This window comes from Sciurus vulgaris (genome assembly GCF_902686455.1).
Source record: "Sciurus vulgaris genome assembly, chromosome: 13".
NCBI lineage: Eukaryota > Metazoa > Chordata > Mammalia > Rodentia > Sciuridae > Sciurus > Sciurus vulgaris.
Window position 1 is genome coordinate 33,779,644 of NC_136474.1, and position 17,228 is coordinate 33,796,871.

Consider the following 17,228-nt stretch of genomic DNA (forward strand, 5'->3'; position numbering starts at 1 on the left):
GGTCCCTGTAACTGTCCTGATGTTCCTGAGAAAGTCTTCCTTCCCATGTTTTAACAAGCATCATTGGATAATTTTTTCTTCAATGGAAGAAAATATTTTTTTCTTTTTTTTGGTACCAGGAATTGAACCCAGGGATGCTTAACCACTGAGCAACATCCCAAGCCCTTTTTTATATTTTATTTAGGGACAGGGTCTCACTGAGTTGCTTAGGTCCTCGCTAAGTTGCTGAGGTTGGCTTTGAACTCAGGATCCTTCTGTTTCTGCCTCCAGAACCACTGGGATTACAGGGGTACACTACTGTACCCAGCTGAAAGAAAATCATCTTGACCAAATGATATGGTCTGGATGTGAGGTATCCCTAAAAAACTCTTGTGTAAGACAATGCGAGAGGATTCAGAGGGGAAATGATTGGGTTGTGAAAGCCTTAACGCAATCAGTGTATTAATCCCCTGATGGGATTAACTGAGTGGTAACTGGAGGTAAGTGGGGTGTGGCTGAAGGAGGTGGGTCATTGGGGGCATGGTTTTGGGGTATATATATGTATTAGGCAAGTGGAATCTCCTTCTGCTTTCTGATCATCATGTGAACTGCTTCCCTCTGCCAGACTCTTCCACCATGAAGTCCTGCCTCATCTTGAGCCCCAGGGAATGGAGCCTGCTGTCTATGGACTGAGACCTCTGACACCGTGAGACCCCAGATAAACTTTTCCTCCACTATAACTATGCTGGTCAGATCTTTTAGTCACAGTGGGAAAAAAAAGCTGATAAAAACACCAAGTGTCTATTTTACATCCTGAAATGTGCCCAATGCCTTGCATATGTAGTCCTATGCATGAAAAAAGTCCAGTGACACACAGTTACCACTGTCTCCAGTCCAGATGCCTCTCTACAGAGATTGTGCTGGCCATTACCCCTAAGATGGCCATTGTCACTGGGAAGATCAAGGGCAGACAACTCCCCCAAGCTGGATCAATCAGATTTTCTCTGGGGAGTCTTGGAACACAAGAACTGAGAAAAGGAACCAGTTAGTTGTGTTAGCTGTGGGGAATAACAGAGGTGCAATGCCATGCATGGTTGTAGTTCAAGTCTTCATTGCAGGAGACCAAAGGCAGGAGAAAGTAGAGGTAAGAAGCCACAAGTGGGTCAGCAGACATAGCTTGTAGGAAGAAGTGGAGTAAGAAACTTCATTCTGCACAGAAGTGTCATGCGCAAGTATGTATGCCATTAACATACACCAAACATAAAGTTTATGTCTTTCCACAATGTTATTCAATAAATCCACAAGCTAAAAGCTACATTTTCATTAGTTGCAATTCATAGAGTATTTGGGGGCGGGGGTCACCTCATAATCATAAACAGGTCAATCCAGTCTCCAAACTTAATTTCTAAAACCTATAACACTCAATTTACACATCATACTTCACACAAAAAGAAAGACTAAGGTAGGGTTAAGGCAGTCTCAGGGTTACAGATGCTGTGTCAAAAGCAAAGACAGAGAGTAGACACCTATGCAAAGAGTCACTGTAGGTCAAGTAAGGGTTTTGATCAATCAGTTCTGCAGATCTGTCAGGGTTCTGACAGCCCTTTTAGCATTGACTTGAAGCTTGAAATGGACTATGCATAGTCTCACAGGCAAGAGAAGCTGCTCTGAGCTGAAGCCGAGGGACAGAGAATAGGAGTTTATCACTGTAGCAATTTTCCTGGACAAAATTCATGATGAGTGACCAGGTGACAAGGTCATGGGCTGCTGTATCTAGTCCTGGGTGGGGTGGGGAGGGGGCTCCTTTATGAGTGTAGATGAACAGGTTATGTCTGTGAGATTGATGAGCTCCTGGGTCTGGCATTTCTGATGTGATTTGGGATGCCCAACATCCAGGCACTCCTGATTTAGTTTAATAAGTTGGCACAAATAGGTTATTTATCAATTTGTGCCTTATAATTGTGTTGGGCAGGGCTAGGGTTGTGGCTCAGTGTTAGAGCACTTGCCTAGCATGTGTGAGGCACTAGGTTAATTCTCAGTACCACATATAAATAAATAAAATAAAAGTCCATTGACAACTAAAAAATATTTTAAAAAATAATTGTGCTGTGCAGTTGGTGGCTTTTTACTTGTACAAACAAGGTGTAGTTTTTCTATGCTGGCACTTGTTTTCAGAATAGAGTAACTCATGGTAAACTACTGCTTTATAAAATGGAGTAACTCAGGATTAGTCACAGCCTAAAGTCTACTGTTCCATACAACATGGAACTCACCATTTCATCTCTTAGAGGCTCAAGGGAATAACTGCTGTATCCTTCATAAAACCATCTTTTACCTAAGATTAACTTGAGTGGGCCTGTGTTCTTGTGTTCTCCCAAGCCTAATCTGGAACAGAACCTAATTTGTATGATGTAATTCCCAATCTTCTTCTGGGAAGATATAATTAACTTTTTTTGTATGTGCTGGAAATTGAACTGAGGGACACTTTACCACTGAGCTACATCCCCAGTCCTTTTTATATTTTAATTTTGAGACAGGGTCTCTCTAGATTGCTGAGGGTCTCACTATATTGCCAAGGCTGGCCTTGAACTTGCAGCCCTCCTTCCTCAGCCTCCCAAATTTCTGGGATATGGGCACATGCCACTACTACTCCCAGGTAACATTCTTGATTTAAAAAAAATTAAAGCAATTCAAAGACAAATTTTGAAATTAGTTAAGACTGGGTCTGAGAAACTTATCAGCTACCCAGTCAAGCAAGACAAAGGTGATCTTTAATTAAACCACCTTTTCTAATTGTATTTAGTCTTCATCATCTAATAACCATTTTCTTTTTCTGAAAAATGTTCTACCAAGAGTAAACTACATTGTTCTCCCAGGGACCTTTTCCTTTGGATGTAAGGTTGTACTAAATTTCATACCTTAATTATCTGCAAAGTTGGTTTCAGCAAGGAGAATCAGTCATTCTTTGAGGCAGTAGTTGTCAAATGTGATCTTCATCAATAGCCTTTCCTAGTGTTATGGTTTGGATATAAGGTGGGCCTCAAAAGCTTCTGTGTTAATGCAGGAATATTTAGAAGTGCAGTGATTAGATTATGAGAGCTGTAACCTAATCAGTCCATCCTAGTTTGAATTAACTGGGTTGTAACTGTAGGCAGATGGGGCATGGCTGGAGGACATAGATAGGTCACTGGGGTGTGCCCTCGAAGGATTCATTTATCTTGCAGCCCTCCCCTTTCTCTCTCTGCTTCCTGGCCACCATAAGCTTTCCCCCACCGCGTTTTTCTGCCATGATGTTGTGCTTTATCTTAGGCCCAGAGCAATGGAGTTGGCCGACCACGGACTAAACATTTGATGGACTAAACCTCTGAAACTATGAGCCAAAAGAAACTTCTCCTCCTATAAGTTGTTAGGTTACTTTGGTCACAGCAATGTAAGGCCAATTAACACATCTAAAAGAACTTGATGGAAATGCAAATTATCACCTTGCACCCAGATTTACTGAATAGGAAATTCTTGGGGTGAGATCCAACAATCTGAGCACCGGGTGATGCTGACATGCTCAAGTAGGAACCCCTGCCTTGAGGACAGATGTCATTGGACACCTGAAGGTTCAACCTTGGGTTGGGTTGTATGGAAGTGAAGGGGCTAGATCCCTAAGTCAATTTTTCATGGTTTTCCTGGATCAAAGTGACATTGTTCCAATAAATAAATTATCCTGATAATAGGAACTTAGAGAGTGACCCAGAGAAAAGCCCATTTGTTGTTTACACTGTAGATTGTGGAGCTTTGTTCAGGGAACATGAACAATTGTTGCTCCTCCTGGACCCATGATGATAACTCCAAGCTGTTGGCTAGCTCTGGTCTCCCCATTTAGGAGGAGGCTAATGTGAGCTCTCCTTACAGGTAACATGCCCAAGCATGCCAGCAAAATTCTGATTTGCTTGCAGTTGTTAGCCATGCAGATCTCTATGCAGACACATTTAGCTTGGGAACAATGACATGTCCTCAAACAGGAAGTCTCAAAATTTGACAGACGCAAGGGCTAGCATCTTTCTTCAGAATAAGTAGCAGAGAAGAAGCTTTAATAATTGGGGAAACACGAATTTGAAAATGACAAACATGGTCACTTTTTAGATCACTTGCCCTCACACTTTAATCAAGAGAAAACTGTATTTACTTTGTGCCCCACTAAGTATCCATGTTCCCTGACAGCACAATGACAGGGCCATCATGACTTATAAATTGACTTCTTAACAGGGCCAAAGCCACAGTTGATCACCTTTGGATTTTTTTGTGTTTGACCAAATTTATTTGCTTAATGAATGAGCCTTAGTTAGAGCTGATGTTGCTGTTTGGGTGGTAAATGGAGTCAGCCAGCAGATCCTAGGACCTGTTCAGTCAGGCCATGTGATTATGCAGATTTTGATGGCGTGCGCGTGCACGCGCACACACAAACACCTTGATGGTGATTTCAGATCAGTTAAAATTCCCTTTCGGTGTTAAAAAAAACTCCCAATGGCTATTGTGGTTAATGGCAATAGTCCAGCCCAGTAGAATAAGCTTCCACTGCCTTTCCCTGCCTTCCACTATCTCCAAGGGAGACTTAAAACATGCACCCCTTGCAGGAAGATGAGTTTCTACTTATGTGTAAGGTCATTTCTGTTTGCATCACTGAAGGCAAAGAAAAATCTTGAGAATTCACGTTGTATTTTGTCAACCTTGTCCTTAGGGACTGGTGAGAAGTGTACCTTTGCATTCTTTGCAAAGAAAATGGGATGTGTCAACAAGACCTGGACACTGTTTTCTTAGCTGATGGAGATGGCACTGTTCAGGATTTAGACATTTACATATAAACAGTGTAATTGCAGGGATAGCAGGAGCTGGCAGGAAATTAGGCTGGTGCTTGATATGCTAATTACAGTTCTCTGTAATCTTTCAAAGCTGTTTGGAAAGAGAATTTAGAATTGGAGAGAACTAAACCCCAGCAAAGGTAAGTGATTTGTCTGAAGAGCTCAGGGTTAATAAATGAGAAATTTGCTGTGTGTTCTGAATTTGCAAAGGGCTTTACAAACAATATCTCATTTTAATCTCTCAATCACACTGGGGTGAGTATTTTATTACTCTTATCAACCATGCTATTTATGGAGAAGGGAAACCATTTGACCACAGAGAGAAATTAACTTGCAACTAGCCTAGATTTACCCTGCTAGTCATTGGAGATCAATTGATGTTTGTTGAGAGCTGAGAAGGATGTGTGATGGTCATTCTTTGTCTACCAGTGATAAAACTATGATTATTTTATTTTATTTTTTTGGTGGTACTAAGGATAGAACCCAGGACAGCACACATGCAGGCAAGCACTCTGCCACTGAGCTACATCTCCAGTCATGGATGTTCCAATTCCAATTCTTAAATCAGCAAGGAACATCTGCTACTTAGTTCCCATTAGTATTATACATAAAAGCCTACATTTCTTGAATCAGAAAAAAAATTAGATATTCTATAAATTCAAGTTAACCTTCTAGATAGTTCTTGACCGAATTTACTATCATCAAGATATATATAGACTGGGGATGTAGCTCAGTGATAATGTGTTTGCCCAGCATGTATGAGGACCTGGGTTCTATTCCTAGCGCAAGAGAGAGAAAGAGAATGCTATTTATATTCCCTTTTATAAGCTGTCTAAATAGAAGCAAAAGTTGTATTAACATTGTGAATCAACAAAAAAGTGTATAAATATCTCCCCCCCCCCCATTTTCCCCTTCATTTAGGACTTGCAGCACATCTAATAGTGATTGATGTAGTATAGTTTCTATACTTAGCTTTAAAAATAAAAAAATGTACACCACCACATTGACACTTTTGGAAGGGAGTAAATTTCTTCATCTGAGAAATTTCTTGGCAACAAGCTATGCAGCACTCAGCTTATCCTAAAATTTGTGTATGCTCTTGTCTTGGTTGCTTGTGCAGGATAAATATGGAAATGCTGCCATTTGTATGGAATAAGCCTTGATTAGGCCTTCTCGCTCCCTGTGCTATGCTGGCCAGGCAGACAACAACAGGAAATTCAGTGTTGGTCATTACCCAGTAACCTCAAGAGCACTTGGGCAGGTGTGTAGGGTGGATCTGAGGGGCTAAGGAAGGGGCACTGTGAAGGAGATGAATGTTGGCCTCGCACCTAGTAGATGCTCAACAAAAGGAGGACAAACATGATCCTTGGAAGCCCAGTAGTAACTTAAAGGAACGGAAAGACTTCACACAGGAGGGGGATTCTCTTCTCTAAATATCTACCTGCTCTTCTGCCCTCTGTGTTTTCCCAGTAGAATCTCAGGGGCATTCTCCTGGCCATCCTCCTTCTTTCTTCAATCAAACTTTGATAGAGCTCCAGGGAGACCTCCATGTTCTCTGACATAGGAGTGAGTGGGCATGCACACGAGCACAATCATTAAAAACATGAGCCCTGTTGATGTAATTTTTGCATCTATGATGTGATCATTATGATCACAAGATTTTCTAAAATATCTCATTAAATCAGCATTTTGTCTAATCATACTTTGTGCTCAAATTGGCATCTGAGTTTGAGATACAATGTTTGGAGGCAAGGATCAGGCCATGCTTCTTATTCACCCAATAGCACATACTCAAGAATATTATTGTCCAACAGACTCTGGTCCACTGTTTATTCCTTAGGTGGCACGAAGGGATGCAGGTGCAAATACATGAGTGTTGTTGAATGGAAACTGAAAAATCAAAACCGTGCCTTAATGATCTTTGTTTCCCAAAGTCTCAAATAATCAAACTGCTTCCTCCTTTTTGCCTTTCAAATAAGGTTGTCCCTGGATTGAATTCAAGCTTCCAGAGGGATGTAAAGAGAGTCAGTTAATTCCTCAGCTCAAACCATGTCTTCCTTGGATCACTGTGGGGATTGTGCTGCTCCATGATCAATGGCTGTATCCAAATATTTATTTAAAAAAGACATTCCAACTTTTTCACTTTTACTTACATAGAATTAATTTGAACAGAACTCACGTCTCCTGTATGGACTCCTTGTACTCCCAAAGGCATCTGATTCTTTGGGCTTATGTATGAAAAGTCTATAACTGTTCCTGACTTTTAGAACCCAGGAAGCAGAGAGCAGAGGTGTAGCATTAACTTTCTCAAGAAAAAGCGAGACATCTCTGGGCATCATCTGTCTGATGAGCACCTGTTCTTTCCTTCTTTCACAGCCTCTTTCACTTCTCTCTCCTTTGTGATGCTAGAAATTGAACCCAGGGCCTCACACATGTTAGTCAAGTGCTCTACCACTAAGTTATACTCCCAACCCCTTCTCTAAGAGTCTTGTGAACCTGGCCTCATTGCATCCCAGGAAAGATCCACAGCAGCTCTGATGGTAGCTGATCACCTCATGGGGCAGTCTGTAATAGATGCAGGGAAGGTAGGACAGGGTACAGGAGAGTGTGCTAAGTTCACAACCTGGCTCTGCTACTTAATGACATCACAAAGTCAGTTTTCATATTCCTCTTAGTTCAAAGTGGTCTCATACCAATAAATTATCCTCATGATAGGGGCTTAAACAGTGACCCAGTGAAAAGCCCACCTATTGTTTACACTGCGGACTATGGAGCTTTGTTCAAGAAACATGAGCCATTTAATAACCCAGTGTTGTGTTTGGTGAGTCACTTATTTTCCTCCTGTCTTGGTTTTTCATCTGTGAAACTTAGAGAATCATTATCTGTTGACCCCACCCTAGGACCCGTTTTCCCTTTGATAATTTCATTTGCTTCTTCTACCATAGAGCATTACCAGATCTCATCTCTCTCTTCTGTAGGTTTTTGTTCTTGTTTGTTAAACTTGCAAACCAAAACACCTATTTACTATTTTCTAATTAGAAACTCTCAAGTATATTCTTTACCTGGATGCAGATGTAGATAAGAAGTTAAATTATATTGCATAACCATATATTCATCTCTACTATCAATAACTAAACTTTATTTAAGTCTCGCTAGCTGCCAAGTAATATAATTCTAAATATTCATATATATTAAAATTTAATCCTTACAATAAACTATGAGTTGGGCAACATTATTATTTTCATTTTATAAGCAGGAAAACTGAGACACAATGAAAGAAAGTTATGCAAGGACACACAGCTGGTAATGCTGGGGGTCTGCCCCAGAACCTGAGCTCTTGGTGTTATGTGATCTACACAGGGTGAACCCATGTATGGACTCCATACTGCACAAAGTGCACCTCTGATCATGCATATCTATGCTGCTGGTAGGCTTCCCAGCTCATGACTGTGCAGTCCCACAGGATCTGTGCTTAGAAGGTCTGTCTTGCTTGCCCTTAGAAGGGCTCTGCTGTGTAACAGAATAGTCAAGACCAGGTAAGGGATGGAAGTTTATTTGACTAACAGTTCCAAATGCTGGGAAGTCCAGGAGAATGACAATGACATCTTCTCAGCATCCAGTGAGGGACTTCCAGTTTCATCATAACATGACAGATGGAGGTATCACATGGTGAGACAGCACAAGTGAGCAAGCTTGGGTTTCTCTTTTTCTTATAAAGCCACTAATGCCATCATGAGGGTTCAATCCTCACAAACCCAACTAATCCTGATTACTTCTGAAGGCCTCATCTCGAAATACCATTAACATATATGAATTTGAGGGCTATATTTTCCAATATATGAATTTGGGGGGCATATTCAAACCATAGCAGGTTTAATTGATTTCATGTTCTGCTGTTGCATTAAGCTTGAAATTCTCATTACATTTTTCTTTGAAACTGTGAGTGTCCCTACCTCCCTGCCAGGAAGTCCCATGGGAAAATGTAGCATATAGATGAACAGATTAGATACATGCAAGATTTATATCTGTTGCTCTTTGCCACCACATTTGCACACTGTGTCCATGTGACCACTGAGCACAGCATTCCAGAGGACTCACAGGCATGGAATTGAGTAAGACTGTAACTGCAATGGAGGAAAGTTGGGTCTATGACTGAGCAAGCAGAAGCACTGGCAGCTCTGAGGCCACACTTGCCTTTAGAACCAAAATCTGCCTTGGCCAGACTTACTTTGAATGGAGAAAGAAGGCAATGATGTTTAAAGAAACAAGTAGCCACAGAGATATGTCACAGCCTTTCTTACTCAGGTTTGTTAGCCAGCCACTTACACTGAAAATGACCTTGTGGCAGGGAAAGAAAGGATACTCCACAGTCCTCTTCCTTTCAGGCTTTTCTTTCTCCCCAGAAATCTGAAGGCAGAGAGTGTTGGTAAAACACACACATATCAAGAAGCAAAATAAAAATAGTTGAGTTAGTTTGGGGCAGCAGTTCACTGTTTTGGTAAGAACAAAATACATGTAGATGTATGAGGTTCAAAATACAAATATGCAATATTTGCCATCAAATATACGAGCTAAATACTTGGTATTTTTTTTCACTTACAAGTGGCACTGTGTGACATAAAGATTTATGATCTTTTTTGTCTTCATCCATCATGGTTCCAGAATGGCCTTGTCTGATGTTAAGGTTCTGTGCAGTGGTTTATGTTGGACAGAAGGGGCCTAGCTTGATGAACCAGGTCAGATCCTAGGACTACAGAGGCTGGGGTACAGTGGAGGCCAGCTCTGGATCTCAGTGACAGCTTTCTCTTAGAGTATTTTCTGTATGAGACAATGAGCCCCCAAAAGGCAGGTACCATATTTTTTTTTTTTACCTCTGCTGTACCAGATCTCTATGAAAACTAGCATTTTAGAAGGTATTCAATAAATAAAATCTGCAGATGAATGACTATATAAATGAGTGAGTGGACGAAGAGGCAATGAGGATTCTTTCACAGTCTTCTATCCCAATTACATTGGAAAGGGATAAGCAAAATGAAAAATGTTCGTGTCCTCTTAGTGTGGGTGGATCTAAAGATAAGTCAGTTTGATTCAAGTTGAGACATTCTTACCTTAAGCAATGTACATTAATCATAGGGTAATCACATAGCCCTATGTGCCCAGCCCAGGTCCAGTTCATGTCTGCTGTCCAGCAATTACCAAGTGCCCCCTTCTCCTCTCAAATGTTCTATGGTCTGGATGATAAATTATATGATTATCTTACCTATGGAAGGGAGAACTACTTCTGAACAATAGGCAGTGGATACCAGGGATGGGGTTTCCTAAAGATAGGGGCTGATGGCTGAGGGGCAAGAAAATGCTTCCTCAGACCTCTTTCTGCTCTCAAATTCCTAGATCCTGGGGGCAACATTTAAAGAGGTAAATATGAAATGTATTTATTTTACATCTATCTTTTTTTTTTTTTTTGCGGTACTGGGAATCGAACTCAGGGCCTTGTGCTTGCAAGGCAAGCACTCTACCATCTGAGCTATCTCCCCAGCCCTCTACATTTATAATATTGGAAACAACTCCAAAACATGGTTGACTTAATATTTTGTTGCAATTGGGTAATCAGAAATACGTATAACTAGCATTTACTATAGTTAACTTTAAACCTTATCCATTATACTGTTCTTTTATTGTAATTGGTTTATATTCATTGAGCACAATTGGGAATGAACAAAGGGGACTGTCAACTTACTATGGATACTCTTACGTTGATAATTGTATTAGCATTTAGAAGTTCACCTCAACTCTCAGAACTATATTGGAACTTATTTAAGCTCAACTCCCTAATTATATAGAAGAGGCTTCTCAGAGATAGGAAGACTGAACTATTTTGTCTAATAGCTGAACAAAGTTGTAATTGAACAAATCATCTGTCCAGGCATCGAGCACAGGTGGTTCTAATTCTTCTACAATATCCTACCTCCTCAATTCATCAGGAAGCTTATTTCATAAGTATTATCTGTTATGGAGTCTTCTATAAATCAATTGTTCCACATTACTTTCTGTGTAAACCTACCTTTACTTTAGATGTAAAGTTGAGCATTAAAGTTGACCAGAGTTCATAGGAAGAAGTGGTAAATGGCATCTTCTATTTCACATTTCCATTTCTGTTTTGGAGGATAGTAACTCTTTAGGAAGACAAACAAGAAATGGCAAATTATAATAAAAGTGAACACAAGCATACATTTCAAGACCTACAATGGTGTGATTTGTTATGTTCTAAATTAAAGGGGTAATAACTTAGCCCATTCGTTTCTCTTCATTTTTTAAGAATATACATACTGCAGACAAAGGGAAGGCAGAAAAATTTGCTTAATTTTCCCGATTTAACAACATACTTTCCCTGTGCGTCAAGTTTAGAATCCCAGAACAGTTTTTAAATGTCATATAAAATTTCTAGCAATTATGTTGCCAGAGGAAAAAAAAGAGTCCAAATTTAAAATTTTAAGTTTCATAAACATGTCAGAGTTTGTATAATGGAATACTGCCCCATTTGATGAATGGAAGTCTCTTAGAACCTTGGAGCTATTTTAAATTATACACAATTCTCACTCCTATCCAAAGCTTAAGAGCTGACATTTTTAGATTTCTGCTTTGAAATCACTGTGCTGGAGGGCAGCATCCCAATACCTACCACCAGGGGGCATCCTCCACAAGGTCTCAGCTCTGAATGCTGTCAGTCCCAACCACACCCTTTTCTTAGGCATGCCCTTTATTTGAAATGAGAATCATTGTATGTGTATCACTCAACTACATAAATATTTTAAAAATCACTGCAATGCTGTAATGCCAATATAAGAGAGAAATAATAAGGCAATATACATCTTGTTATAACATCTGTACAATATGTATTTCAACATACAAATTCTAGGTACAAACATATTAGAAAATAGATAATAAAATACACAAATTCTCTGCATCAAGACAACTTTCAAAATGCAGAAAATACAGATAAACACAGGTATGCTTTATTGACAACTCCAGTACCTTGAGTGGTACCCTAATGAAATGATCAAAGATGAAATATGCATCAAAAGTCTCCAAATAAAATGAAATACAGTCTTGGTTTCTACTGCACTTAAACTCCTAAAACGATCCAGCAGCTATTAAAATGATCTTTAAAAAAGTACTTCGTTAGTATACATATGTCAAAACATCATCTGAAATGAAATACAATTATGATTTGTCAATTAAAAATAATTTTAAAAATTTTAAAGAATTTTAAAATACTGCTCTACATGTTAAAGTATTGTGTTTATGTGTAAAATGGTTACATTCCATGCTCAGATAATGAGAGACTTTTTAAAACGCATGTGAATGATTTAGTGGAGCATTCAGAAGTTATGCAGTTGGTAGGGCAATTTTTTTCTGGGTAAACGCAATACATCTAGCATTCCAGATGCCCCCTCCTTTTCAATACCAGTTGTACACTCCTAATCTAATTTTTGTGATAACAGCCCCTCCCAATAAACTCCAAAAATGCCCTGAGGGGGTGCTCCCACCCATACTAAGAACTAGGGCAAGAACAAAAGGGCCTCCCTTCTGCCATCATCCTCTCCTGCCTCTCCATTCTAATACCAGAGGGAAATATCATCTCTTATTCCAAAGACTCTCGTGCGGGTTTAACTGCGTAAACCTCCATGTTATAGTTTGAACCATCTGAAGATGGTTCAATTTAGATCCGAAATATCCCCCAAAGCCCATGTGTTGAAGGCTTGTCCTCTAATCCATGGCCCTATTGGGAGGTGGGAGAACCTTTATGAGGTGGGGCGAGTGGGAGGAAGTTAGGTCATTGCTAGTATGCCTTCAGGGGACTCCAGCTTCTTTCTCTCTTTTGCTTCCTGGACAGCATGCAGTGGGCAGCTTCCTCAGCCTCATACTCCCAAAAGCGATGGGCCAACCAATCAGGGACTGAAACCTCCAAAATTTTTAGCCAAAATAAACATTTCCTTTTTTAAAGTTGATTCTCCCAGGTATTTTGTTATACTATAGGAAAGCTAACATGCTCTGTTACCCAGATTTTTATACCCATAAAGGTGGATCATTCCCTTTCCTGATAGGATAGCACAGGAAAGTAAACTCGTGATCCTCCTGCTCCATCTTCCCAAGCCACTGGGATTATAGGTGTGTGCTGAAAATATTTTTTAAAAATATAGATTCCAAGGCTCTGCTCCATACTTTTAAACCAGATCTGTGAGGAAAAGGACCAGAGACCCTGCATTTTTAACATTCTCACCAGGAGATGTTAATGTTCTCAAAATTTAAGAGCCTCTGAGATCATTCACTCTCATTACCACCACACAGCTGCCATTCTGACCATGAGAGAGTCTAGTGGGTCCTGGGAGGAGAGGCTGGCTTGGGTCCCACATGGAATTTTGTCAGTAACCTTGTAAGAGAAGTTGGGAGGTTCCCACATGCCCAATGTGAAGAGATGCCTCAGTTTCACATACATGAATCCACCTTGACTTTAGGTCAACCCTTTTGAACTTTAAGTTTCTTGATAGCCAAAAAATTGCTCACTCTGTTGAAAATTTCCTATTGTTTTCATGTTGTTCAAAGAGGATGGTTTCTTGTGAAAAACTAGGAATTATTTCATATTTTAAATGTATCTTTACGTTAAAATAAGAAAAAAACTGGAATATAGATAAACACCTGGTTTTGGACAAGAGTCTGAGGGTGCAGAAATTCTGGATATAATTTGGCCCACGAGTATAGAGCACAAAATGTAGTAGTCCTGAGTAAGCCATATTTTGTTCTTCTATGGGTCAAAGTTAAAGTCATTTCTCTTGGTAAGACTATAATATAGACACAGAATGAATTTCACTTGTTTGGTGATTTTTTTTTTTTTTCAGTAGTTAGAATTGAACTCAGGGCATTTAAGCATGCTAGGCAAGCACTCTATCACTAAGCTATATCACCAGGCCTTTATTTTATTTTGAGATAGGGTATTCCCAAATAGCCCAGGCTGTCCTGGAACTTATGATCCTCCTGCTTCAACCTCCCAAGTAGCTGGAATTACAGACATGCACCACCACACCAGACTTGATTTGGTGATATTTTTAAAGAGTCTTTTAAGTTTACTCTACCGGTATTAGATAATGATGATGAAAACATTGAAAATAATACCAGAGCTGGGTACAGTGGAATGCATCTATAGTCCCCACTATTTGGGAGGCTAGGGAAGGAGCATCACTTGAGCCATGGAGTTCAAGGCCAAGTTGAAGAACACAGCAGGAGCCCATCTAAGAAAGAAAGAAAGGAAGGAAGGAGGAAAGAAGGAAAGAAGGAAAGAAAGAAAGAGAGAAAGAAACAGAGAAAGAAAGAAAGAAAAAAGAAAGAAAGAGAGAAAGAAAGAAGGAAAGAAGGAAGGAAAGATGGAAGGAAGGGAAGAAAGAAAGAACCTTACCCAAGACGAAGAAGCCACAGAGAGGGTAAGACTTGGGCAGAATTTGGACCCAGATTCACTTGATGTCAATGCCTTAACTTTTATAACCACACTACACTCTTTTGGACAAAGAGGTCATGAATACAGTCATATAGACATTACTTACACCAGTGCTGCATGAAGTTCCCTCGGACTCCATTTAGGCTCCTACAGAAGAATGATAAAATTGGAACCCTGAAATATATGTTATAAATGTATGCAATGCAGGTTCCAACAGAAGAAATTGAAGGCCAAACAGGAGACAGTGAAGTAACCCAGAGATTGGCAAGCATAAATCTTGACTGTCATGGATTGAAACCTTTAGAACTGTGAATTAAAATAAAATTTCCACCTTTTAAGTTGATTTCTCTTAGGTATTTTATTATTGTAACAGAAAGCTAACTAACAACCCCCATCACCCAGCTTTTCACACATACATAAAGGTAGGTCATTCCTCCTCTGACAGCACTATGGTTACATAGGCTCAGATAATGGATTATTATCTGATGGGACAATTCTTCTCTGGGAACATTGCAACACATCTAACATCCCTTACTCCCACTCATTTAAATGCCAATTATGTCCCCCAATCCAATTGTTGTGGTAACAAATAACATCCTAAAACACTCCAAAAATGCCCTTGACAGCAAGGTGATAGAAAGCCGAAGTTACCAGAAGGAGCAGGGACAGCCAGAACCTCAGAGAGCCACTCCACAAAGGAGACTGGACCTGCTGGAGAAGACACAAGAGGCAGAGAGAGAGGGTGATACCCTGGACTTTCCCTTCCTGTCTGACAGTCCACCCTCAAACTGAGCAAAGCAGTAAGCCTGGAAACCTACCTGTGGTGGGTTATTTCCCCTTCCAGGCAGAGCAGAGGAAGGCAGAGTCAGGGACCAGTTCTGGGTGGAGAGGAACCAAACAGGTACAGCCACACTGGGTCTTGCTGTTGTTTTACAGAATAAGCATTTTAAGTTTCTTTTAAATAGTAAACATATTCATGCCTTTAGAATAATTTGATTTAACAACAACAAAAGATTTTTTTCAAATCACATTTGACTTTAAGAACATTTCTTCTACAAACAGCTATCTCTATATATCTGTAACCCACTGAATATTGGAAAATAAAGAAGGCATTATTGAATTTCCTTTACACAGGGCCAGTAGTCACAATTGCTAGACTAATAATAAGGAGGATGGATTTTGTTCCACTTAGTACCTGAAGGAAAAGGAAGCTATCTATAAACTGATCATCTGGCTAATGTTTTTTGGAAGACTAACTTACTGAATCACCTTTGGGGTGGCCATTTGTATGGCTGTATGTGGTCTGAGGAGCTGTCAAGCTTGTGCTACCAGTCCCAGGAGTAATTCTTCAGGAATTTGAGGGTGTTGAGTCTTCTGGGTCTCTGGAGGGAGTTCTATTGTCCTGGACTGCCAGTTAGCACTAATTGAAGGTGAAAGTTTGAGCATCCTCTATGGGAGCTGACTAGACCATGGTAGCAGAGCAACTTTTCTATTTGTCCTGGGTGGTCACTTAGGCCCAAGCAAAGCCAATCAGTGTCCTTTTTTCTCCAACACTCTGTGAGATATAGCTGAGGTCTTACTAGACATTGCATCAAAGGATATTTCTTGTGTGTCATCCCACATTTGGAAGAATTCTCAGAAAAGCGACTCACACACACAGCAGTTCTATACATACAGCAGCAGAGCTGGCAAGGTTTCAGTGCCCTCAGAGGTCAACCCCTGACAAGGCACAATGTCTTCTGGGAGACCTGGCTCTCTGATTTATGCAAGTTTTTAAAAATTAGTTTATCCTTCGGGCTGGGGATATAGCTCAGTTGGTAGAGTACTTGCCTCGTAAGAACAAGGCCCTGGGTTCAATCTCCAGCACTGCCAACAAACAAACAAACAAACAAAAACCCCCAAATTAGTTTAATCCTGTACTTTTTGAAGGTTGTGGTTAAGATCACAAACTTGGGAATCTATTTTTTTTTTCTGTTAGTTTTACAAGTCTGTGCTCTTTTCTTTATCCCTACTACCACTGTCCCCTCAACCAGAGCTTATTGCCACAGCCACCAACTGCTCTTCCCTCACCAGCCTCCCTCTGCTCCACCATGTTGCTGTTGGGCTCTTTTCTATGCAAATACGATCAGTGATGCTCAGAACCCTTCAATCCTCTAGGATGATATCCAAATACTTCTGTCACCACCCTTAGGCCCATCTCTAAACCCTGTCTTACCTGCCTGCACACTTGCTACTCTCACACACCTACAAGACCAACAAGAAAATGCAAACCTCAAGCTGATTAAGGCGCCCATCCTAGCACCTTGTAATTACACCTGCCCTCTGCCTCCTTAAAATGCCTAGGCTGGAGGACAGGTTGGGCTTTTTACTTTGGGTTTTGCCCAACATCCCATGCCTGAGACATAACTGCATTCAATTATTTGCAAAAAGCACTTTATAGTTCATACAGTGTGTTCTCGTACTTGCTCATTTAATCCTCATTCTCACTCAGGTGGTAAATCTTTTCTAAATGTATAGGTGAAGGAGAACACTGAGGCTCAAAAAGGTCAAGCGCCTTGCCCATAGAGCAGAATTCATACTCAAGTATGAAGAAAGGTGCCGGACTGAGGGGAAAGTACAGGACTGATACTCCTAAACAACCTGGTTTGAATTCCAGCTTAGCCATGGCTAAGGCACCCCAGGCAAGCGACTGCGCCCGTGTCCTCATTCTTAAACAAGACAGGAATTTCGATTCCGGATTGTTATGAGAATTAAATAAAACAATGCCTATTAAGTGTCTAACAGTGCCTGGCTCTCAGCCCGAACTATAAATGCGAGTTCCCTTCTGACCGTAAGCTTGGCGATCTGCTTCTCCTATTTCTACAGCAGCTCCTCCCTCTCGGCGCTCCGGAGGCCACTGGGGGTGCCAA

The 17,228-nt window shown here is 40.4% G+C and overlaps 1 long non-coding RNA gene across 1 annotated transcript; it reads right to left on the reverse strand.

The window, feature by feature from the left end:
* Positions 1-8,377: 8,377 nt before the first annotated feature.
* Positions 8,378-16,159, reverse strand: LOC306642751. Its single transcript, XR_013758669.1, has 3 exons — positions 15,138-16,159; positions 10,891-11,002; positions 8,378-9,236 (listed from the first exon to the last, which is right to left on the reverse strand). It is a non-coding gene; the product is annotated as an uncharacterized lncRNA (long non-coding RNA).
* Between the last annotated feature and the right edge of the window lie 1,069 nt (positions 16,160-17,228).